The following is a 25,064-nucleotide window of genomic DNA, read 5'->3' on the forward strand; positions in this document are numbered from 1 at the left end:
TTGCAGAGCACTTTAAAGCTCTCCCTTTCTTTAAACATCACCATGACAACCACCACAAAATAGAACACCTAAAGTTAGGAATAATTTAAAATTTCGGGGAATGTGGACTATAGGCGAGATTTGCATTTCCATTCTCGAAGAAAGCTTTACAGGAAAAATTCAATACTCTAAGTTGATTCTGGCTTTTTATTGTCTGTATATGTGCTGTTAGCATTGATTTCTCCCTCTCAACATCTTGCATAATTAGAGTACCATATCAAAACCAGGAAATTGGTATTGATGATATCGACACACTCCAGCAAACTTAGTTGAATTTTGCCAGTTTTTACACACACTCCTCTCTGTAGAGCTAGCTCAGTGTACTTTTATCAGCTGTGTAGACTCATATGACTGCCACCTCACTGAAGATCCAAGAGAGTTGCATTGTAAGGACCCCTTGTGCTACTCTCTAGAGCCATCACCACTCCCTTCTCTTCCTCCCTCCCACAACACGAACCAACACTGGCAACTCTTTATCTGTATAGTTGTCCACCTCTATAGTTTTGTCATGTCAAGAATGTTGCGTAGGAGTTCCTGCTGTGGTGCCACAGAATTGGCGGTGTCTTGGGAGCACTGAGATGCAGGTTCGATCCCTGGCCCGTACAGTGGGTTAAGGATCTGGCATTGCTGAAAGAGTGGCTTCGGTTGCAACTATGATTCGGGATCTGATCCCTGGCCCCGGGAACTCCATATGCCATGGTGCAGCCAAAAAAAAAAAAAAAAGAATATTGTGTAAAAATAATCATACAGACCTTGAATGGAAAAGAATCTGAATCACTTTGCTGAATACTTGAAACTAGGGCAATATTGTAAAGGAACTCTAGTTCAATTTAAAAAATTAAAAAGGGAATCCTACAGGTATAACCTTTGAGTTTTTTTTTTCCTCACTCGGTGTATCTCCCTTCAGAACCACCCAAATTGCCATTTGCATCAACACCTTGTTCCTTTTTAATGGCAGAGTAGTATTTCATGCTTTGGATGTATCACAGTCACTTTAACCATTCACCAGGGAAGAACATTTCAGTTGGCTCTTATCTGGGGGCATTGTGGGTAAAGCTGCTATAACATCTGTGTACAGGTTTTTGTAGGAACAGAAATTTCCATTTCTCGGACATAAATGCCCAAGAGGGTACTTGTGAGGCCATGAGGTAAGTGCGGGTTTTGTTTTACAAGTGGTTGTACCATGGCACCTTCCTACCAGCGAGTTACATAACAAGCACCCTCTCCATCATGCAGAGTTGGTACTAATCGCTTTTCTTTCAGATCAAGGTGTCGGGAGAGTTTTAATTGAGTTTGAGAACAGTGCTGTGTTTGTGACCTTGTCAGGAAATGAGCCGCATTCTTGGGCCATCTAGGTGCTCTCTCTCATCATTCTTGCTTTTCCGTTTTCTGATTGTTTCTCTTTTTACTTCACGGTAACATCATATATGATAGGTTGTAATAGATCAAAGCATTTCCAGTGACTAGCTTCCCTCAGGTTAAAAAAAATAAAGGGCCAGTCCTCAGTCTGCAGAGGTAAAGCAGGGACTCCGATGTATGCAACCTGAATCCATTCGAGAAGATGAATGGAATGGGGAGAAAATGAAGGATGAGGGGCCAGAGGAAAAAGATGGAAGTATCATAAGACATAAGGCGTATTGCAATGATTTTGGTGTTGGCTAACTATCTTTGATATACACAGTCCAAAGGAGAAATGTATTTGTGGTGATACTGGGCTGAGAGCTACTTTAGGGGGAATTGGCTGATTATACAGAGTTAAAAGGATATGTTAGAATAATACAATTTGGGAGTTCCCATTGTGGCGCAGTGGAAACAAATCCAACTAATAACCATGAAGTGGTGGGTTCGATCCCTGGCCTTGCTCAGTGGGTTAAGGATCAGGCGTTGCCATGATCTGTGGTGTAAGTTGCAGATGCAGTTCAGATCCTGCATTGCTATGGCCGTGGTGTAGGCCGGCAGCTGTAGCTCTGATTCAGTCCCTAGCCTGGGAACTTCCATTTGCCTCAGGTGTGGGCCTAAAAAGCAAAAACCAACAAAAGAACAAGCAAACTAAAAATAATACAATTTGGGTTAAAAAGGACATGAAAGTCCATTGGTTTAGATGTCCTCTTAGAAACAATGCCATAATTTTAGAAATGATGTAACTGATGCCCAGAGCCATTACATTACTTGTCCAAAGTCACGAAGGGAGAGACCTGAGGATGGGGGCCGAGCCCTACACAGTGTGCTTGGGTCGAGGTATGCTTCCTACACAATGCTGTGGGTGATGCATTTAAAGAAAGATTTTTACCCTGAGCTGTGTCAGGTATTTTCATGTCCTACCAGGCCAGGGTCTGCTTTTCTCAGCATACCCCTGCCATAGGTTGGAAGCTTCTAAGTTGTTCCATTTCACTTTACGCACCTGTTGGACTTCAGAGCATGGGCACAGAACTGAGTGACTAGTTTACAAAGATCCCCTTGTTCTCAGAAATGTTTGAAGGCTCAGAAATGGAAAGAAGAGCAGGCTGTTGGAAAAAAAAAACAACAAAAAAAAAAACCCCAAAACAGATTAGCCAGAGCAGGTTTTAAAATAGCAAGACTTAAAGTGATTCAATGTTAATTGAATATTGAGTAAGGAAGAGGTAGGGAGTTAATTGAATGAGTGAGCTTGGGGTTTGGGATAATTTTTTTGTGATGTGAAGGAAATTATTACAGAACTGGATGCAGATCAGGGGTGTGAGAGAGGCAGCCTGATCTTTGGAAGAAGTAAGTGAAGCCGTTTCATTTAGTGGGAGACAGAGAAGGTTGTAGGACTTCGTTTTTCCTTCAAGCTAGTAAAATTCTGTTTTTTAAGAAATACCCTACTTTTTTTTAAAATATCTTGTTTTTTAATTTTTTTAATTACTCAGTGAATTTTATTACATTTACAGGTGTATAACAATCATCATAACCCAATTGTCTAGCATTTCCATCCCAAACCCTCAGTGCATCCACTTACCCCAACCTGTCTCCTTTGAAAACCATAAGTTTTTCAAAGTCTGTGAGTCAGTATCTGTTCTGCAAAGTTCATTGTGTACTTTTTTTAGATTCCACATGTAAGTGATAGCATTTGCTGTTGGTGTCTCACTATCTGACTGACTTCACTTAGCATGATAATTTCTGGGTCCATCCATGTTGCTGCAAATGCTGTTATTTCTTTCTTTTTAATGGCTGAGTAACATTCCATTGTGTGTTATGTATCACATCTTCTTTATCCACTACTCTGTTGATGGACATCTAGGTCGTTTCCATGAAAAAAACCCAACATTTTTTATTATAATATAAAGTTGCATTTTATTTGAAGAAAATGTAGAAACTATGAAAAAGCAAAAGTAACAAAATAAATATCATTTGTGATCTCATTATACTCACCATGGACATTTTAGTTATATCCTTTCAGTCTTTTTCTAGGAGCATATATCATTTATATATTTATACCTATATTGATTGTTTATAAATATAGGTATTGTTGAGTAACCTACCTTAAAACGTAGCAGTCCTGGAGTTCCCATTGTGGCTCAGTGGTAACGAACCTGACTGGTATCCATGAGGACTTGGGTTCGATCCCTGGCCCTGCTCAGTGGGTTAAGGATCTGGCGTTTCCGAGAGCTGCAGCGTAGGTTGCAGATTTGACTCGGATCCTGAATTGCTATGGCTGTGGTGTAGGCCGGCAGCTGCAGCTCTGATTTGACCCCTAGCCTGTGAACTTCCCTATGACTTGGGTGTGGCCTCAAAAAGAAAAACAAACAAAAACCTCCAAAACACTTAACAGTCCATGTTGAGTTCCCTGGTAGACTAGAGCTTAAGGATTTGGCGTTGTCACTATTGTGGCTTGCTTGGGGGGCGGCGGCTAGGGTTTGGTACCTGGCCTGGGAACTTCCACATGCCACAAGCATGGCCAAAAAACAAAATAAAACAAAAACAAAAACAACAAAAAGAAAAACCCCAAACAAAACAAAACAAAAAAACCCCTTAACAGTCCATAAACATCTTTCCAGAGTAATTTTAAGTCACTATTTTGTATTCTATTCTATTTTGTATTCACCTGTTCTTTGGGTGATGTACCCAACATAATTTCCCTTTTATAAACAACGCTGTGCTTATCCTGTTATTTTTGTGCTTATCCTCTGTTATTCCCTTAGGTTAAGTCTGGAATTCCAAAGTCAAATGAAACATACATTTTAGGAGTTAGAATTTCATTAATACACCCAGGGCCTGAACTACCCTTCAGTTCTAAGCCACAGGTGGTATTATTTCAAAGCCTCCAGGGGAAAGAGTTGTCTATACAGACATTTTCAAAGTTGCCAGTGTTCCTTAAATAGGGCTGCCTTATAATTCATTGCCACTGATTCAAGGATGTGCGTGTTACCCTTTTTATCAGCCTGTAAATTGATTGCTCTTAAAGATAACAGGAGATCATCTTTCATTATTATTGGATTTTTTTTTTTTTTTTTTTGGTCTTTCAGGGCCACTCCCTTGGCATATGGAGGTTCCTGGGCTAGGGGTCGAATTGGAGCTACAGTTGCTAGCCTACGCCACAGCCCCAGCCTCAACATGGGATCCGAGCCTCGTCTTTGACCTACACCACAGCTCACAGCAGCACTGGATCCTTAGTGAGTGAGGCCAGGGATCCAACCTGCCACTTCATGGTTACTAGTCGGATTCCTTTCTGCTGAGCCACAGCGGCAACTCCCAGAATATTACATTCTGATTTAAATTTGTAGACAGTCACGAGGATGGCTACTGACCAATATGCTACATTTCTTATTTTTTTTCTTTTTTGTCTTTTTGCCTTTTCTTGAGCAAGGCCCACTTTGCCCACTGAACAAGGCCAGGGATCAAACCCGCAACCTCAGGGTTCCCAGTCGGATTCGTTAACCACTGCGCTACGACAGACATTCCTATATGCTACATTTCTATAGTGAATGTGTTTATACACATTATGTCTATACCTGCTAAATCCTATTCTTCATGCATGGGCTTGGGACCCACTGTGGGCATCACCTTTTCATCATGTAAAAGTCAGGAGAGGGAGTTCCCATTGTGGCTCCGTGGGTTAATAACCTGACTAGTATCCATGAGGACAAGAGCTTGATCCTTGGCCCTGCTCAGTGGTTAAGGATCTGGCATTGCTGTGAGTTGTGGTGAGGGTCGAAGATGCCGCTCGGATCTGGTGTGGCTGTGGCTGTGGCAGCTGCAGCTCAGATTCAACCCCTAGCCTGGGAATTTCCATATGTTGCCTAAAGTGCAGCCCTATATAAATAAATAAATAAAAAAAATAAGTTCCCCATAGGTCATGGATTCCACATACACTAAGTAAGAGGGCCACCAAACTCAAAGTCCCCCTTTTCTTGGCTTCTCAGACACTTAAATCTATGGTCAAGTTGAGTTTTCCTTGAGATCTGCAATGATAGCTTATCCATTTCAATCATTGGTCAGAGTCAATCTGCAATGATAGCTTATCCATTTCAATCATTGGTAAGTGAGATAAGCTCTCTTGGAGCATAATGAAGACAAGGGAGTGGCCAGCCCTCTAGGGATAGGACTCCATGATTGAGGGTTCAGCCTCCACACCAAGGTGCTTCCAGCTGGGCATACTGCAGGTCCCCAGGCGCCTCTGGGCGCAAACAGCGCCATTCTACGCTGCCCGTGTCTGAATGCCTCCAGCTGCAGAATAGCTTGTTTCCTATGTTAGAGGTAGACTTTGTCTCTTGCAGAACTTCAAAGGTGAGACACACTCCATTTGTTGGACCAAAGGGGTCTTGCCACAGCGCAGAAATGCATGCACTCTACCAGTTTTGCAAATACACAAAAGACAGCACATCTTGTGATTTCTGTTTTGGAGATTCCTAAGCTCATGTCTCATAAAGTGCTGGTTGCCAGCAGACTGGGGCGTTTTGCAAGTAGGTGAGATGGCCGAGCAGAGAGAGGCATGAGGAATTCGGTAGACTCAGGAAATGTTTCCACTTGTATTCTGTATTTGTCTTTTAAATTTGGGAAGTGACTCACAGACACTTAGCAACAGCAATTGATTAAATTAACCTTGTTGGTAAGGAGGTCACCTGCCCTCTGTGTTAGCAGACACTCAGCTCATGGGCTGGTTGGTATTTAATGCGGCTGCCTGGTGGCCAGTGAAAACAATGTGGGTTGGTTCCACTTTAGCAAGTGTTATATAGTACATCAACCTTGTCATATTATACCCAGATGTTATTAAAATTAGGAAGTGGTGCACTGAATTGTTTGTTTTCCTTATTCACACAGAACAGATGTTCAGGACTCACTTGACTTGGACAGAGTAAATTAGGATGGGATGTGTTGGGAGGTGTGGATACTTTGCCTGTTCCAGAGAATAAATGTGGTAGCCATCATCCTGCTCTGGCTGGACTAGAAAACAAGAAGTGATATTCTTTTCTTTTTTTCTTTTTTCTTTTTTCTTTTTAGGGCCATACCCACAGTATATGGAAGTCCCAGGCTGGGGGTCGAATCAGAGCTGCAGCTGCTGGCCTTCACCACAGCCACAGCAATGCCAGATCCTTAATCCACTGAGCAGGGCCAGGGATCAAACCTTCGTCCTCATGGATACTAGTTGGGTTCATTATCGCTGAGCCACAGCAGGAACTCCATAAGGGATATTCTGAACCCAATTTGATTGCTTTGATTGCTAATATCTTCAAATGCTTAGTTGGAAGTCAGGGGTATATAATCTTGAGTAGTAGAGCATGAAAGTGTCATGGACTGAACTGTGTTCCCCCCAGTTCATATGCTGAAGTCCTAACCCGCTCCACCCAGTGTGATTCTATTTGGAAATACGGCTTCCAGCAGGTAATTCATGTTAAATGAATTGGGTCCTTATCTGATAGAATTGGTGGCCTTGTACGAAGATGGATGACCTCTTTCTCCCTTTCTCTCTCTCCACATGTCCACATCCAGGCAACACCACAAGAGATGACAACCAGTTGCAACTCAAAGCAAGAGCTCTGACCAGACCCCAATCCTGTTGGAACCTGGGTCTTGGAAGTCTAGCTTCTGGAGCTGGGAGTGAATTAATTTCTGTTGATTAAGCCACCGGGTCTATGATATTGTGTTCTGGCTGCTCCAGCAGATGTATTAAATATGGTTTTGAAGGGCACCTGCAGAAGCTGGAGACTGAAAGTAGAATGAGTGTTTCTTTGTCAATAACCCTTTACACCTGTACTCGGTGAACTTAGCCTGGTCCCGTAGGGAGAGGGCCTGCGGGAAACATGGGGCTGAGGGCTGGGTTTACCTCTCAGCATGGCCTCATCCTGGGGCTCAGGTTTCCTCACCTGTAGACAGAGGTGATAAGTTAGCTCCTCTTTAGGTCCCTTCTAGTACTTTGGAAAGTCCAAGTCATATGATGAACAGCTACTGCCTGTAAGTAGAATCTATAATTTATTTCTGGGGGAGGTTTTTCAAGGCGCCATTGAACAGGGTCAAGGGCAGACAGCTCCACGAGGGACCTGAGGCAGTGCCATATGAAAGAGGGGGTGGGACAAGAGAGTGGGTATGGCATTTCAGAAAAGCTGGCTGGTCCTCAAGCTGTGGCCCTTGGGAGATTTATCTGCCTCCATCAAGAGTGAGAAAACATATACCTCTGTGGTGTCTAAAGATGGTGAAGAGAGTTTGGGGCCCGAGAAATGCAAAGAGAGTAGCTAAGGTGAATACAAGCTTTGCAGCACATGAAAGGCATTCCCATGGGGGATGTTATTGATTCTCGGCATGATTCTGTGTAGGGTTCCATCTTTCTTTACCAACTGGATTCCATGTACTATTGGCCAGTGAGAAATTGTGATTCAGAGGGGTCAAAGGGCCACCTCTGTCACCAAGCTCACACATGGCAGATTGGCAGCTTAAATCCATGGCTTCTAACCCCTCAAATTTGGCTCTTGGAAGGAAGAGAATGAGGAGTTTAGTTGGTTTGGGAAGTATTACACGTATTCACTCTTTTTATCCACCTTGATCACCCTTTGTCACTAGACAAAGATCCTTTTCCAGATTCCAGGCTGAAAAATGTCCCCACCTCACCAGCACCTGTTTCTTCTCTCACTGCCACAAAATACACTGTCTCTCCCTACCTCTTGCTTCCTTTGGTTGAGGCACATCATTCTGTGTGGGTCATGCTTGAAAATAGCAGAGAATGAGCTTCCTGCTCTTGCATCGACCCAGCCAGCCCCTTGGAGGGTGCATCAATCTGTAGCATTAACTTTTCATAACCTGGTCACTCTGGGCCACATGATAAACTTTTAACGCACCGATTATAATGACAATCATAACCTTCCTGCTTTACTGGCCAATCCCATTCTTCTCCATACACTTTTTTTTTTTTTTTTTTCTTGAGAGGAGATAATGAGAGCAAGGGCGGTGTCATTTCATAGGGGATTGTCACCAAGGAGGTGACAGTTGAGCAGAGTCCTGAAGAAAGTGAGGGAGGGTGCCATGAGGGCCTGTTGGGAAATGAATTCAGGCAGAAATGGAAGCAGGCCTCAGGGCTTGAGTAGGGTTAAGCCATTTGTAACCACATAGGATAGGTTTGCAAGAGAGGATCCCAGGAAAAAAATGGAATAGTAACATCAGTCTCGGAGTTCCTGTTGTGGTTCAGCAGGTTAAGAACCCTACTAGCATCCATGAGGATGTGGGTTCGGTCCCTGGCTTCACTAAGTGGATTAAGGATCCAACATGGCCACAAGCTATGCAGATGCATCCTCCAAGGAGTTCCCATCGTGGTTTGGTGGTTGATGAATCCGACTAGAAACCATGAGGTTGCGAGTTCAATCCCTGGCCTTGCTCAGTGGGTTAAGGACCTGGTGTTGCCGTAAGCTGTGGTGTAGGTCGCAGACGTGGCTTGGATCCTGCGTTGCTGTGGCTCTGGTGTAGGCCAGCGGCTACAGCTCCGATTAGACACCTAGCCTGGGAATCTCTATGTGCCGTGGGTGTGGCCCTAGAAAAGACAAAAAAAAAGTCAAAAAAAAACAGATGCATCCTCCAAAAAAAAAAAAAGTAAAATTATACTTGTATAATTTTATTGACACCCATCCTGCCCAGTACTTTATATAAGTAACTACTCTCTCACAGGTGTTTGGCCAGTGCCATGTGGAAGATGAGAATGGCTTTGTCTATGCCACAACGTTTGGGCCAGTAGTTATCATCATGACTTAGTTTATATGTTGATACAACTTTTCCAGTCCGGCAGATAAGTCAAATAACAAAGTCCTTAGGACAGACAACCTGTGAAACAAAGTCCTTGGGGAACACAACCTGTGAAACTTACACCACACCAAGGAAATGAAGACAGGGCAAACCCACATTAATCCGATTACTGTGGTCAGCCCAGTGAAAACACTCAGTACTCCAAATCCCAGAACCATCATCACATTTTACACCCAGAGATTTCCTTGTGTCTCCTTTGAATCCGAATGAAAAGCAGTATAGCCATTTTTAACGTCTATCTGGAGCCTCATCTGTTTTTATAAAAGTGGAATAATTCATTGAGGATATAAGTAATGTTGAAGAGGCATCCTGGAAAAAACCTTGCTTTTGATGTAATCTGGTCGAATGGATTCTTTTTTGTCCCTCCCGCTTCCCCCCTCCACCTTCCCGAGTTCATTTTTGCCAAAGTGAGTTTCCATATGTTTCATCTAAATGAGTCACATTCAGAGAAATCATTCAAATTATCTGTGGGCACAGATACTCTTCTTTCATTTGTGGCTTGGAGGTGGGTGGTTATAAGGAGTGGAAATCATGGCGGGCTCTTCTCCAAGCCCCAAATCTTTGGCTTGCTCTCATTCTCTGAGCTCTCTGCATCTCCAACTTTATTCTATAGCAGAAGGAAATGGCCGTAGTAAATTGCAAAGATTATTCAATTTCAGTCCACTTTAAGTGCCCTTAAAGTGAGACTGCACTCAGGACTTCTCAGGGGATAGGCAGTGCATTTGGCCACGGGTAAAGTGCTGTTTGAGAGGTTTTAAATCACATTTGTAGCTTGGGAGACTAATACTGGAGGCAGTCCTCTTCCTAAAAAGTAATACCATCTGTGTGCCTGACTGTACAGAGCACAAAGGGATTGGGGGCAGAGAGACCAGAATTAACTTGTTTAAAGACACACAGAACCATTTGAAGGGTGTCTTTGAAGGGATGGAAACGTCTTACCCAGGTTAATAAAGATTGTCATTGTAGGAAGTTCCCGTCATGGCTCAGTGGTTAACGAATCCGACCGGGAACCATGAGGTTACGGGTTCGATCCCTGGCCTTGCTCAGTGGGTTAAGGATCTGGCATTGCCGAGGGCTATAGCGTAGGTTGCAGATGTGGCTCAGATCCCGAGTTGCTGTGACTGTGGTGTAGGTCGACGGCTACAGCTGCAATTTGACCCCTAGTCTGGGAACCTCCATGTACCACGGGTGTGGCCCTAAAAAGACAAAAAGACCAAAAAAAAAAAAAAAAAAAAAAAAAAAAAAAAGGATTGTCATTGCATTTCACACTTTTAGCCTGAGGCATGCAATTATTCTCTGGGTCTCCCTAAGTCACCTTATATTGTTTAACCTGAAACAGACTCCAATCTGAATCAAAATGAAGCAAAGCATTTGATCTATGCTGGAAAAAGAGATCTCCGTTGATTGTATTTAATGCTCTGTTTGGATTTTCACCCTTCTAAACAAAAGTCATCTTGAATGATGGAGCATTCACGTCGGAATGACCTAGACATGGAACTGTTCTCGACTTTTCCCTCCCATGTGGTTGACGTTTTCAAATGAATGGGTACCTCGCATGTTTTGTAGATGTCATTGCTCCTTGGGGTCCCTAAGCTCTGTGGTCTCTTGGAAAGGACTCGATTCAATTCCACACACCTGTGCCGAGCACAGACTGTGCCTGACGCTGGGGTTATAAGCCCGCCAGCTTGTCTGGAATTCGGCACAGCTGCCAGCCTCCCCTATAGAGAACCCACAGCGGAGTCTCGCAGAGACTTGGCCCTGTTCCAGGAAAGACACAGAAAGAGCAGGGAAGGAAGGAAGGGGAAAAGAAGGAAAGAAGGAAGGGAGGAAGGAAGGGATCAGGGCTCTAAAGGTTTCAGATTGTTCTGAGCAGAGATCATCGTGCGTGCGTGTGTGCGTGTGTGTGTGTGTGTGTGTGTGTGTGAGAGAGAGAGAGAGAGAGAGAGAGAGATAGGATTGTAGTCGAGATGGATGGAGGCAAACATCTTGTCTTTCCCTTTTGCATCTGGGAGCGTAGCTCTGCTGGACACATTCCATGCTGTGGGCTGTGTGATACCCCTGGACTCCTGCAACATCAGCTCTTTCAATGTCTAAAGTCGGTGAATCTGAAATCCTTCCGTGCAGATGAGGTGGCTCCTGTCCAACCTGGCTGTTCTTCCCTTCCTGCTTCAACAGCCACCTTGGCTTGGGTGGAAATCGGCGTCCTTCTCCTTTCCTTCCCCCTCAGGCCTCTTGCTGGTGGGGTGGGATTCTGGCAGCAACCACCCAGCTAGCCCTGTGAGGGTGACTTATTTCATGAGCCAGAGGTGTGTGGAGGTTGATGGTGACCGGGGCAAACAAGGGAGTTTGGAAACGCGCTGGGGTTAATGGGCCTCTTAGATTGTCCTTATTAATTTTTACTCTCTTTTTGACTAGACCTTACTTCTTTCTAAAGCACTTTAGAGATGACTGACAGTAAAAGAAAGAACAGTAATTAGATTCATATAACAAGGATAAAAATGAAAACTTATATATGATATGATAAGACGAGGCAAAAAATAGCTGTTATTAGGATAACGCTAATTTTAGTAGTGGGTTCCTAGGCAATCAAAATTTTTAAAATGTAGGAGGGACTAAATTTGAATTACCTGGTGATAGAAAGAATTAGTAATTCACTAGGAGGTGAGTTTTCTCCTTAGATCACTAAATCATTTTTTTAAAAATAAATTTTATTGGAGGAAGTTCCTGCCATGGTGCAGCAGAAATGAATCCGACTAGTATCCATGAGGACGTGGGTTCCATCCCTGGCCTTGCTCAGTGGGTCATGGATCCAGCATTTGCCGTGAGCTGTGGTGTAGGTCGAAGATGCAGCTTGGACCTGGCTTTGCTGTGGCTCTGGTGTAGGCTGGCAGCTATAGCTCTGATTCGACCCCTAGCCTGGGAACTTCCATATGCCTCTTAAAAAGCTCCCTGTGGCGTTCCCGTTGTGGCTCAGTGGAAAGGAATCCGACTAGGATCCATGAGAACGCAGGTTTGATCCCTGGCCTTGCTCAGTGGGTTAAGGATCTGGCATTATCGTGAGCTGTGGTTGCGGTGCAGGCCAGCAGCTACAGCTCTGGTTCGATCCCTAGCAGGTGTGGCCCTAAAAAGAAAAAAAAAAATATTATTATTGGAGTATAGTTGACTTACAAAGTTGTGTTTGTTTCAGGTGTACAGCAAAGTAAATCAGTGACACATATACATATATCTGTTCCTTTTCAGATTCTTTCTCCATATAGGTTAGTACACTGTATTGAGTAGATTTCCCTGTGCTATACAGTAGGTCCTAGTTACCCATCTATTTTATATACAGTAGTTGCATATGAGGTCACTAACCCTGACTGAAATTTATTACATGGATCCTTGCAGACAGGCAGAGAACAAAGAACATTTTTAATGGTGATAATTTTTCAAGTTGTAGAAATATTCTTCATGTGTCTGTTTCTCATGGAGTGAAGAAAGTGGACTGGCTGTTATCGGAGGAGGAGGATACTTTTTAGCTTTTCAGGTTTACTTCCTCTGAACTGTATCTTATCCCTGCCAGAAACACGGACGTGAGCTTTTTGGTAGGAAGCACTGGCCCCTTTGTTTTGTGCCAGGGTGGTTTACATTGCAGCTTCTTAAAAAGCTCCCTGCGGCGTTCCTGTCGTGGCTCAGTGGAAAGGAATCCGACTAGGATCCATGAGGATGCAGGTTAGATCCCTGGCCTCGATCAGTGGGTTAAGGATCTGGCATTGCCGTGAGCTGTGGTGTAGGTCACAGACACAGCTCAGATCTGGCGTGGCTGTGGTTGTGGTGCAGGCCAGCAGCTACAGCTCTGGTTCGATCCCTAGCCTGGGAATCTCCATGTGCCGCAAGTGCACTGCAGGCTTTTCCTGCAAGGGTATCTTGCCCTGGTTACATAGTTACTTGGTGATACAATACAGCCTTCATTAGGAATTCTTTTTACCAAAAGAACTTCTCCTTTATTTTTGTCCTTTCATTCCCCCCCCCACTTTATTGAGATATAATTGACATATTACATTGTATGCGGTTAAGGTATAGAAAGTGATGATTTTATACGCTTACATACTGTGAAATGATTACCCCAATAAGGTTAGTTAACGCTTCCATCATCTCATATTCACATGGCTTTAGTATTACTATTATTATTTTGGTGGTAAGGACATTTCAGATCTACTCTCTCAGCAGCTTCGTCGTATACAGTACAGCATCGTTAACTCAGTCCCCAGGCTGGACCTGCTTATCTTTTAACTTTGAACTTTGTACCTTTTGACATCTTCCCATTTCCCTCAACCCCCAGACCTTGGCCACCACTGTTCTAGTACCTGTTTCTATGGGTTTGGGATCTTTAGAGTCCACATATAGTTGAAATCTTATAGTATTTGTCTTTCTCTTTCTGACTTATTCTCTCAGCATAATGCCCTCAGGTCCACCCAGGTTGTCACAAATGGCAAGTTTTCCTCTCTCTCTCTCTCTCTCTCTCTCTTTTTTTTGGCTGACTAATATTCCTTTGAACATATATGCTGCATTTTTTTTTATTCAGCTTTTGATGGACCTGGGTTGTTTCCATGTCTTGGGTACTGGGAATATCACTGCAATGAATATGAGAGTGGGATCTGTCTTTAAGGTAGGGATTTCAATTAGAAATTCTTTGACATTGCCTCTCTTGATTCACCCTCAGAGGTCCTGGAAGTAAGAATTGCTGGCCCCTTTAGTGGTTAATTCCTGTAAGTCTCTGATTATTTTCAAGGATAACTCCAGGCCCACTTACCATCCTTGGCATTCTGCTAAGAGCATGGTAATCTGTTACCCCCGGGGTCACTTCTGATGAGTGTCAATGCTAAGCGCTGGTGCTCCAATCACTTGGGAGACGAGAAGCAAGATTTTGGACAGATGCTGAGAACTAGGCATTATTTCATTTCAGCAGTTAGTGCCACAACTAATTTTGGTAATCTTTAGTATTTGACGAAAATGTTCTTCATCGTGAATATTTAGCATCTTCCGCTTCTAAAATTCTTCCTAGAGAAATGACATCACGGATGAGTAATGCTATACGTCCCGACTTCAAAGGCTGACAAATAGTTTGATGAAAGCAGCAAATCAAGTCTGGCTCAGAGCCATTTATGTAGCAGACATAGACCCCAGATGTCAAATGTCACATATCATTTAAGAGCAGGAGAGCACTAAAGCAAAAGAACATCTTACCTGGGTAGGCGATACTGTCCCAGGCGACAGAGAGCACACGAAGGAAACGATATTAGGGATAAAAAACACATGAGAAACATTTAATAACCCTCAGAACATATGGAAATTAATGATATTCAGAACTTGCAGAATACCAAGATTTTTTTCAGCTAAAAATAATCTTCCTGCTGATGCACAGTTACTGGAGGGCTCCCAAAACGCCACAGAGAAAATTAGATGCAAGCAAAAGAAGCAAATCTTTGAGATTCAGGGAAGGGGGTAGCAATAAAGCAGAATTATTTTTAATGCATTGAAAAGACAGTGATACGGAGACAGCACCAGATTGAGACTTGAGTCGACACACCAGTGTTCTCTCTCCCCATTCTAATTGGTCTTGGACAAGATTCTTGCCCTTCATTTCTTTATGTGTAAGGTGGCCGTTTTATTTTTATTAACTTTTTAAGGTACTTTACATCCTTAAAACAGTGTCATCTATGCCTGATAAAGACGTCACAAAGCCAGAAAGACGTCTACCAAAAGAATCTGTACTGAAGTGGATGGAGTTTCCCCACGACCACCCAGTGCTTGGAAATATAGTAAGAATTCCTAGCAGAAGGACAGGCTGCTCCACTTCCAAGCTCAACAACCATTCTATCATGTTGCCCTATGACTAGAGCAAGGGAGGGGGAAAAGATGTGTGAACAAAACAGAGCTAATGCCCTGGATGGATGCATGGATGTATCCCTATTACCCATCCATTCTCACCCATTTCTGCTTGAAATGGGGATGAAATTGAGCTAAAGGGTTTGTGCAACCCTAAATCCTAGGAGTGAGGTTTCTCCAATGACAGAGTTCTCCAGCTTAAAAAAAAAAAAAAGATTCCCCGGGGGCTGAGTGAATGCACTCAACAGTGACATATCTGAATCTCTTATACTCATTTACTATAATTGAATCAGAGCTTCAAAATCCTTGAACTCTGTCCTCCATTTAACCCCAGGACCTTCTTGGCAGGGAGGATGACTTCTAGAGAGTGGACCAAACCAGAAAGCTTTTAGCTGATTCTGGATTCAAGAGCGACTTTCAAAGAGCCCTGTGGCCTGCAAAAATCACGGGAGTGCTGAGAGGTCACCAGAAGATTTTTGAATTATTAACACATGTTTAACAATTAAAGAAAGACATATTGATAGGCTATCAAGGCAATTAATTATTTAGTTGTACAAAGTAAAGAGTGGAAAGAAAGATTAAGTAGAGTGGCTATGACTCTTAGGCTCTGAAGGCAGGTATGCATGAAATGCCTGTCATAAAACTTGACTTATTTGAAATCAAATCACATCTGACACCAACCTCTGATTCCACAGGGCTGGGGCAAAATTTAATATCATGCAAGATGCTTAGCGTTCTTTCCCCACCTACGTCCAGAGTCATGCAAAAGTCCTTATTGAGAAAGGGTAGGTCTTTCCTGGTGCTGATGATGATCGAAGTCCAAGCTACGCAGCTTTCAGGGACTATGCGAGTGTTAGGGGACCATTGTCTGGGACCTTGGCCAGCCGCAACAATAGCTGCTTGCCTGAGCTGTCTCACAATAGGAGGCCCTGATAAGGAACCTGGTGCTGGGGAAGACTAACCAGGAATTTGGGAGGGACCAACAGGAGGGAGGAGAGGACCAACTTCCCAGGATCCTTGGCGCTGGAATCCATCTTGGCTGAGAGATGTTTGCACCACCAGGTCGGACCAAGTATGGCTCAGGCAAGACAATCGGCCAGAGACACCCCAGAAACAAACCTCGTTCCCATAAAACCAGAGACTGCAAACCATGTGGGTGGCAGAGCAGTTCTCCTGGGTTCCCTTACCCTGCAGCTCTCCACCCAGCCGCTCCTTCCCAATAAAATCTTTTTCTTTGTCAGCACGGGCGTCTCCTCAGACAATGCGTTTCAGTGTTAGACAACCGGGCACTCTCGGCCCCTGGAAGGTGTCTCCCCTTCCTGCAACATCCCTATGCTTAGGGATGGGACAAATTTTGCCTAGGGCTTAGACTTCTTAGGTGCACCTCCCTCCTGACTTCAGTTGCCTCTCAAAGAAAGAGAGGGAGCCAGCTGTGGCTGGAAACTCAGCGGCCCTCCACCACTTTAGCCAACTCAGGGCCATCTCATGCCTTTGTTGCACGTCTTTTCCTGCAGAAGCATTCATTTCTTGTTTCTCTCCAATTCCCTTTGGAAGACCTGCCACCTCAATCTGAACTGCCTACCTCTGTCTCCTCACTCAGGCTTGCCTTAAGGAATGAAAGAGACTCATTCTTCCAGAAGATTTTTTTTTTTTTTTTTTTGCCAAGGAGGGATACATATTTCTCTAGATTCAGGAAGCACAAAAGCCCAGCTTCTTGCATAGAATTGAAGGTGGGGGATGGGAGCGAAAGAAAAGACACTGTAAGGACAAGCGTAAATTAGCACATGAACAGGATCCCATTCCCTCCCCCACCCCCACTCCTTTAGCGCAGAGGTCCAGGGCTCTGACCTCAGCACCTCTCCCTTTCAAAGATGGGGGTGGGTGGGTGGTACTTGCCCTGACTTTTCAAGGGCCAAGTTTGTGAGTGCAGGTACAAGGCGGGATTTTCGCCTTTTGAGATGAAGAGGCAGTTCTCTGCACCAGCTAAGAGCAGATGTACTGATCGGATATCAGGACAACCAGTGATTCATAAGTCCTGAGGCAGAGTATGAACTCAGGTAGTCCGTGTAGGACCGTGGGCTCTGATGCAGTCTTTGATAGGGCCATTGATTAACATTTGTGGCTTAAGGGCTCCCGGGAGTGACATCCCCACAGGCCTTGTTTACTCTAGGAAATGCACCTTCCCCCACGTGGACTTTAATCTTTAGCCCATCCCTCAACTGATAGACAAGGAATGAGAGGAATGGGGACTTAGTCTAAGGAAAGAGAAGGGCAAAGAAACCATAAAACTTACGGGACATTTCCAACCCTAAAACCCCTTTTGGACAAGGACTAATGGCCAATGGGAGAAAACCATATCTTTCTGGACCCCATGTTGGTAGTACCCCCCCAAAATCTTTAAGAGATAAAAATCCCTTTAGGACAATAGAGAAGGGGCTCTTCTCCCCTCTCCCAGCGGGCCTTGGAGCTATTCATTTTCCTTTAAGACTTTGCTTGCTTGCTTCCTGCCTGTGTGTTCATTCTTCGACTGCTGTGAACAAGAACCCGGATTCCGGGATCATCTTTTCAGTATCAGTACGATGGCATGAGAAGAAGGAAGACGACAGTTCCAACCCTCCGTGGGAAGGAGGACTCTTCATAAAAGAGTTTGTGAAGAGCCCTGAGGGGGAATTGAAGCAACATGTTGCAGCGCCTTGGAGACCGTCTTGGAAGTGACAACAGGCTCCCTGGCTATTGTGTAACAGGTGTCCTAGGAGAGTGTCATACGTCTCTGTGGTTGTAACAATTCAGGTACAAGAGAAAACTGCCTCACTGAATCCCTAAGGGGGAACCAATTTCTCTTTTCACTCCTCTAGAGAAACTCCCTCTGACTTCAGGGGTGTATTTCTCTCCCCTTTATTTTGAGCCCTTTGTGCAATAGCAATAAAAAAATTCTTATATGAGTTTCCATTGTGGCTCAGCGGTAGCTAACCTGACTAGTAATCATGTGGATGCGGGTTCAATCCCTGGCCTCACTCTGTGGGTTAAGGATCTGGTGTTGCTGTGGCTGTGGCGTAGGCCAGCAGCTGCAGCTCAGATTGAACCCCTAGCCTGGGAACTTCCATTTGCCGAGGTTGCAGCCCTAAAAAGACAAAATGAACAAACACATTATTTATTTAAGGTTTGTCTTCCTTGCTAGCTCCATGGGCACAAGGACCAATATTTGACTTGTTCTTCCCCATATTCCCAGCACCTAGCACAGAGCTTAGGGCACAGGAGGTACTCAATAAATAGTTTTGTTGAATGAGTGAATGAGCCAGATAAAGGACACTTTTACTCTATAGATGTCATTAGACATTTAGCCCAGAGAGCAACCTCTTTCTTCCTTTGAGTACCCAGAGCACTAGTTATTCAGGCAACTGAGTTCTCACTCAACATAAGATGCCTTGTATCATCCATTTGCCCAGCACAAGTATCTGCAAACCTCCATTGGCACTTTGTAAGATTCTATGTTTTAATTGAAAAAAAAATTTTTTTGGTCTTTTTGGGGCCACAACCTTGGCATATGAGGTTCCCAATCTAGGTGTCGAATTGTAAGATTCTAGAGCTCAGAGTCAGTGACCTGCGATGCTTTGATTCTCTCCAGCAGTGGCATTGAGCTTTGAGCTTAGTGGGAACCTGATACATCGTATTTACAGATAACTGTTCTATTTACAAATAAATGTTTGGTGCTCAGCCTTTCTTGCAAATAGTGCTGTTCAGGTAATGAAAATCTTTTTGCTGGAGATCAGTTGTAAATACTTTTGCTACAAAACAGTATCTGCATTTCTGGAGAAAAATACATTTTGCAAAACGGTGCATTAAACATCAGAGGGCTTATGGAGAAATTAGGATTGGGAACAGGTACCTCAAAACAGGGGGGACTCTGTAGCCACAGGCTTTATGAAAACAAGAACTGCTGCCTTGAGAGAGCATTCAGCAGGGGTGGTGGCAGCTGGAGAAGGCTACATGGATACTAAAATGCACGAAGCCAGTGGAGCACAGATGGCTGGCCTGTGGGCCCTGACATGATGCATTTGGAAGTGAGCCCGGAGAGCACCTGTCACCAGCAGAGGGCGCTGTGAGGCCGGGGGTGGTGGGAGAGAAGGGCTTGGCTGCAGGCACTCACCTTAAGGTTTCTTAAGGTTGAGCTGAAAGGGCTCCGTTTAAGCAGCAGCCAAACTTCAGGCTCTTTCCTTTGATGCTGGATGTTCTTTCTGTTCTGCCTCCCTTTTCTAGGAACTCACTGGCGAACCCACAGAACTTGCTCATTATACAGACATTATTTCCTCACTCATCAGCCATGTGTGAACTACTATAGATTGTACTTGTGTCTGAACTTGATCTGCTTCCAACGTTCTAGAATGTAGTTTCACTTAGAACTATTGGTTTCAATATTTTTTTCACTCCCTTTCCTAAAAATAATAACGATGACAAGAGCAACAATAATGATGACAATAACAACAACAAAGGTTCCTTTCCATACCTACAGCCTTTGGGATAGGACTTCATGGCCCAGAGTGTGATTGATCCTGGTGAATGCGCCCTGTGAATTTGAGAAGAATGTGTATTCTGCTGCTGTTGGATGAAGCAGTCTACAGATGTCAATTACATCTAATTGAATGATGGAGGTATTGAGTTAGACTGTGTCCTTACAGATTTTCTGGCTACTGGATCTGTCCATTTCTGAGCAGGGTGTTGAAATTTCCAGCTACAATAGTGGATCCATCTAATTTTCCTTGCCGTTCTATTAATTTCCCTCTCGTATTTTGTCACTGTTGTCAGGTGCATACTCCTTAGGCATTGTGATGTCTTTTTGGAGAACTGACCCTTTTATTGTGATGTAAAGGCCTTCTTTATCCCTTTAACTTTCTTTGCTCTGAACTCTGATCTGCCTGAAATTATACATAGCTACTCACGTGTTCCATTTATTTATTTATTTAGCTTTTTAGGGCTGCAACCACGGTCTATGGAGGTTCCCAGTCTAGGGGTTGAAACGGAGCTGCAGCTGCCAGCCCATGCCACAACCACGGCAATGCCAGATCCGAGCCGCATCTGCTACTTACACTACAGCTCACGGCAACACCGGATCCATAACCCACTGTGCCAGGTCAGGGATCGAACCCATGACCTCATGGATACTAGTCATTTGTTTCTGCTGCACCACAATGGGAACTCCCTACTCATGCTTTCTTTAGATTACTGTCAACACAGTATATCTTTCTTCATCCCTTGACTTTTAAACTATGAGTGTTTTTTTCTATTTAAAAGGAAATTCCTGGTCTGATAATTCCGATATCCCTGGCCTGTCTGGTTCTGATGCTTGTTCTGCCTCTTCGAATTATGTTTTTTGCCTTTTTGTATGCCTTGTAATTTTTGCTTGATAGCTGGACATGATATTCTGGGTTAAAGGAACTGCTATAAATAGAACTTCAGCCATGTGGTGGTAAAGCATGCATGGGTATTCTTTGTATGTATGTATGTGGTGATCAAAGTCCTATGCTTAGTCTCAGTTTTTTTTTTTTTTAGGGCTGCACCCACAGCATATGGAGGTTCCCAGGCTACAGGTCGAATATGAGCTGCAGTGGCTGGCCTACACCACAGCCACAGCAACAGGGATCTGAGCCATGTCTGTGACCTACACCAAAGCTCACTGCAACACCAGATCCTTAACCCCCTGAGCATGGCCAGGGATCAAACATGCAGCCTCATAGATACTAGTCAGCTTCGTAACCCACTGAGCCACAACGGGAACTGCTAGTCTCATTACTTTAGTGAGCCTATGCCTCTGGACTGTGAATGACACAAGGGCCTATCAGTCTTTTTTCTACCCCTTAGATAGACTGGTTAGAGTTTGATGGATTTGGATTTTTCTTTCCCTCAGGTTCTGATAAAATCCTAGCAGGTGAAGCTCTGGTTAAGTAGTTTCTCTGGCTAAGAAGAACAGAGTCGCAAAAGTGACTAGGTTTTTATCTCTACCACTTGTCCACACTGAGCCTTACGCAATTCATCATTACAGTTCTAATTTTCTTACCAGGATTCCCAAAGAATGTTTTAGCTCCTGAGTTTTTGCTCCAGCCATTATGATTCTCTGTATTTTCTTGTTCATCCCTTCACTGTGGAGGCTAGCAGGTTGCCTTGTAACCTCTCTTCTTTATAAACCTAAGAAGAATGGTGGAGGTTTCAGTCGGTTTGGCTTTTTGCCTTGTTAGTATGGAGTGGTGACTTCTACATTCTTTACATGCAGAGCCAGAAACCAGAACTACCTGATAAGCATTTTATAGCTTTTGCCTCTGTGATCCTCAAAAAAGCAGCTTTACAATGAAGATATTGGTGAGCTCTTGTTATTGATGAGTGGAATTCCTCTTGGAGCAGACCATGGTCTCACAGGGCAGGGGTCAGTGGTGATGCCTGGATACTAAACTGGTCCACTGTCCCTTAAGTCAAGCTGGGGGGGTGAGGAAGGTCTGGAGATCATCCTATGGGCTCGGCCCTTTCTCCTCTCCTGGCCTCAATGAGGGGACACTAACTTTCAAAGGGAAGAGTGGCTGGTCATTTCTCTTTTGTTCACTACGCCTAGGTGACAGATGTAGCACAGGGTCTCACTTTTTTTTTTTTTTTTTTTTTTTTTTTTGTCTTTTTTTGCCATTTCTTGGGCCGCTCCTATGGCATATGGAGGTTCCCAGGCTAGGGGTCAAGTTGGAGCCATAGCTGCCGGCCTACGCCAGAGCCACAACAACACGGGATCCAAGTCGAGTCTGCAACCTACACCACAGCTCACAGCAACGCCAGATCCCCAACCCACTGGGCAAGGCCGGGGATGGAACCCCCCAACTTCATGGTTCCTAATCAGATTCGTTAACCACTGAACCATGATGGGAACTCCGCACAGGGTCTCACTTAACAGGCAAAAGTCTTTTTAGAGTGGCAAGGTGAATCGTTTGTTTCCAGGCTGAAATTTTCTCTCCTTGAAGCTTCCCAAGCCCTTGCTTTATAGTCAGGCAATTCTGTTGAGAATTTTCAAGAAAGATTTCTTCCTTTATTATTCTAGAAATACTGTACCCGTCTCTTCCCCTAAGCCTTCTGAACGCACCAGGGGCTGACAAAAATTAAACTTCTTGAAGGCAAAAGGTAATTAAATTTCTCCTCTAATGCCAAAAACGTAATTGAAGATTTTAGACAAGGACTTAACTTTTTTTTTTCAGTCTACCTACAACGTCTATAGGAACATGGCTTATTTTTAATTAGATTATCACACAATGCCAACCACTTCTAATACTTTAATGGGAAAACATTGAAGATGAATATACTGAAGATTGTCGGCTATTCTGGTATCTACCGAAGGGAGACTCGATAGACTAAATGTGTGAAGTCAATAGCATCAACCAGAAGTACGAAACAACACTTTGTAAAAATCTAAAGGTGTTACTATAAATTGATCAGGTATTGGAGCAGGAGTCTCTAGAAAAGAGCTCTCAAACTTACTTAAAGTAAGTCTTGTGCCTATAAACTAAAGCAAAATATTGTGCAGAAAGAAAAAGTTGAGGTCAAGTGTCAAGCGACTGCTTTATAAAACCCTAAACCTGGGAAAGGAGATACTTTGAGTTTCTCACAGTATAAAAAAGGGAAACTGGGGACACAGCAGAGATGAGCAATGGGACCTTAGTAAAACAATGAGGTGAGAGACCAGGAGCAGAGATGCAGCATGAAGCTTCCCAAATTAGTCAGCTAACTTGGGAACAAGCTAGTGATACACATCAGGATGCCTGCAGTGCATCATGGGACGGCATGAGACTAGATTGGGGATCGGTGTCTGAGTTCCAACAAAGATGCTAATGCAAGCTATTTAGTTGGTTTAAACTCGAAGCTTTCATCTCCCTCTGTCTTATTGTAAAATAAACCTTAAGGGCAAAAAGAAGCGCATAGGCAACCGTGCAAAAGCTCACTCTTCATTTCACCCATTTTTGTTCCAGATCAAATTTGACCACTACTGCTTTTTCTATGGGCTCATTTGGTATTTATGATGACAAGCAGAGCTTGCTTGCTTTCTGGGCTACCACACTGGAGTTGGGTTGTAGATTGCACTCCAGGCAGGAAGATAACATATATTTTATGATGGCAATATGGCACCCTTTTGGTCTGGCTACTGGGACAAGTCAAGGGACACCCATGTGGCTTAACTTCTGAAAGACATCTTACATTTGTTATACGGATTGATAAACTGTTATTTAACTTCCAACATGAACTGACTACTATCAATTTTTATGGCTACGTGCGGTGCTCTGGAGTGACATATGTCTCAAGTTGGAAAAACTCGAAGTCATTAACTGGCAACCTGAAAACTGTAAAGATATGTTCTCAGCCCCAAGAGAGCCGGAACTTTCTGAAGGGGCGTCTTTACTTGGTTCTCCTCAATATTCAGTGTGGCAGAGAAAAATGATGCACATAATTCATATAGTACTGTAAAAAATCCCCACCTTATTATGTTTTATTATATTTTTTAAGAAGGCACGTTTCAAGGCTGTTTTCTCAGGGATTGAAAAAAATTGGTCAGCATACCATTTCTCCTTTACAACTGAATGAAATATCTTAAGATTTGTTCCACTGCTTGAGAGACAGGGGAGCATACTGGGTAAAAACGTGGATTCAGGAGTCACCCAACGGGGGTTCAGATACCACCTCCACTAGTCACTAGCTTTGTAACTTTGGGCAGGTTACTTTACCTCTCTGTGTCTCAGATGGAGTAAGTGTGTGTGTGTGCGTGTGTGTGTGTGTGTATGTGTGTGGTTCCAGCACGTGGCAAATAATATATATTTGCTTTGCTATGTATTTGTTTACTATATATTTCATAAACTGAAGTAAAGTTTTGCACGTTTAGTTAAGAAATTTCAGAGACTGGCTTAAGCACTGTAAATAAGTTTCTGAGCAGCGTCAATGATCATAAATGAGACTCAAATGACTCTACCTGGAAGCTAAATAAGCATCGAAGAAAGAATTTCAATGCCCTGCTTTTGTTGCCAATTCACTTCTGATCCCTGGGAGAGATTTGCTCATTTCTGATATATTTATCCTCTAGAGGAGCTAAATCTTTTCTAAGTATAGATTCAGGGAAGTCAATTATAAAATAAAAACTTTGCTATAATAAACAAGTTTATCTTCTCTTCCAAATGCTACTCATATTTCTTCTCCCGTGTCAGATGCTAACGTTTCATCCTGTTTCTCTAACTTTGCAAATGGAGAATGACACACACAAACACAAAACCACCAGCACAAAACAAAACCAACCAAAAGACACTTTCTCCTAGTGCTCTCCATTCACAAAACTCTGTATGTTTTTCTTTGTCCATTCACTCCCATTGGTGTGTACAATGCCTAGCGTATTGCAGATGTTGCGCAAGAAGTTATTACAAAAATTTCCCATGAGGATTCTTAGCTTTCAAGCTATGAGATTATGTCAGGAAGAGAAATAGGGGATTTGATTTCCTCAAAAAGCCACTATTCCTGGAACACACGGTAAGACACCAAACACGCAACCAAACAGAAAGCACCTGGAGAGGCCAAGGAATGTCCAGGAATGTTGAGTCTCCTGTTTCATCTTAAAACATAACACACAAATGATCCGACAATCCCACTCCTGGGTGTGTATCCATAGAAAATTCTTATTTGAAAAGATACATTGCATCCCAATATTCATAGCAACACCAGTTACAATAGCCGAGACATGGAAGCAACCTAAGTATCCATTGACAGATGAATGCATAAAGAAGGTGGTACGTATATGCAATGGGATATTATTCAGTCATCAAAAAGAATGAAATAATGTCATTTTCTGCAACATGGGTGGACCTAGAAATGATCATACTAAGTAAAGTAAGTCAGTCAGAGAAAGACAAATA

The sequence above is a fragment of the Sus scrofa genome, chromosome 10 (assembly GCF_054392235.1).
Source record: "Sus scrofa isolate SSC_HxYL_T2T_F1_AM1 chromosome 10, Sscrofa_HxYL_maternal_Yorkshire_Landrace_v2.0, whole genome shotgun sequence".
NCBI lineage: Eukaryota > Metazoa > Chordata > Mammalia > Artiodactyla > Suidae > Sus > Sus scrofa.